Source organism: Lotus japonicus, chromosome 3, assembly GCF_012489685.1.
Source record: "Lotus japonicus ecotype B-129 chromosome 3, LjGifu_v1.2".
Taxonomy (NCBI): Eukaryota; Viridiplantae; Streptophyta; class Magnoliopsida; order Fabales; family Fabaceae; genus Lotus; species Lotus japonicus.
Window position 1 is genome coordinate 83,226,806 of NC_080043.1, and position 858 is coordinate 83,227,663.

Genomic DNA, 858 nt, shown 5'->3' on the forward strand with positions numbered 1-858 from the left:
AAGATAAATCAGAATGATTAGAACTTGGACAGTCTTTCCAAGATAATCTCATGTTCTCTACTTCTCAATAACAAACTAAAAACAATGAACTACATCGGCTCTAACATATAAAGCTTTGATTGAGCAACTGGTTTCATCTAACATATAAAAAATGAATTATAAAACCAGATAAATGAATTATAAAACCGCAGAACAAACTGCTCCATATCATCAGGATACATTAGCCTTCAGTTGTCACCTTGAGTGCACAGGGGGGATGAGAACTATAAAAAGCAAAGGAAGAAGCTAGGGTGTTGGTAGAAGAGGAAGAAGAAAAGTACTGCATATATAAAGAAAAGTAGAATTGGTATTTTTGGGAGCCATTGTTGCAATCATTTTGTCACCAGTTATACTTGTCAAGTTAGACCTAGCAGTTTTAGAAATCATTGTAATGTTTTTACAAATAGTTATTAGACTGAGATTTTTTATATTTTATTCTTCTATTTCCAATTTAAAATTGCATCTATTGTATTGAAGCATTAGAAAGCCAAGGTTAGTTATTCCAAAAAAAAAAAGGAAAACTACTGAGATTGGTTAGTTATTCCAAAAAAACTTAGGAAAACTTAGGAATTTAAAATATACAATAAAAGGGTAGAAGTACACAACACGTACCAAACACACATCTAGGGATCGATTCAATCTAACACAAGCATGCTTCTGAGTTCTGCCCTTGCTAAATCAAATGGATAAATGTGAGAAAAAGCAGAGAAGTCAGTGAAAAGGAATGTGTTACTTGAGTAAATACCGCTTATCTGAAAAACAATAGTTAATCTTTTAGTGAAGAACCTTTTCTCTCTTGTAAGCTTCCTCTGAATCAAC

General features: G+C 32.3%; 1 long non-coding RNA gene across 1 annotated transcript; it reads right to left on the bottom strand.

The window, feature by feature from the left end:
- Window positions 1–858, bottom strand: LOC130746547 (uncharacterized). The gene is made up of 2 exons (XR_009022148.1): window positions 652–858; window positions 1–263 (listed from the first exon to the last, which is right to left on the bottom strand). It is a non-coding gene; the product is annotated as an uncharacterized LOC130746547 (long non-coding RNA).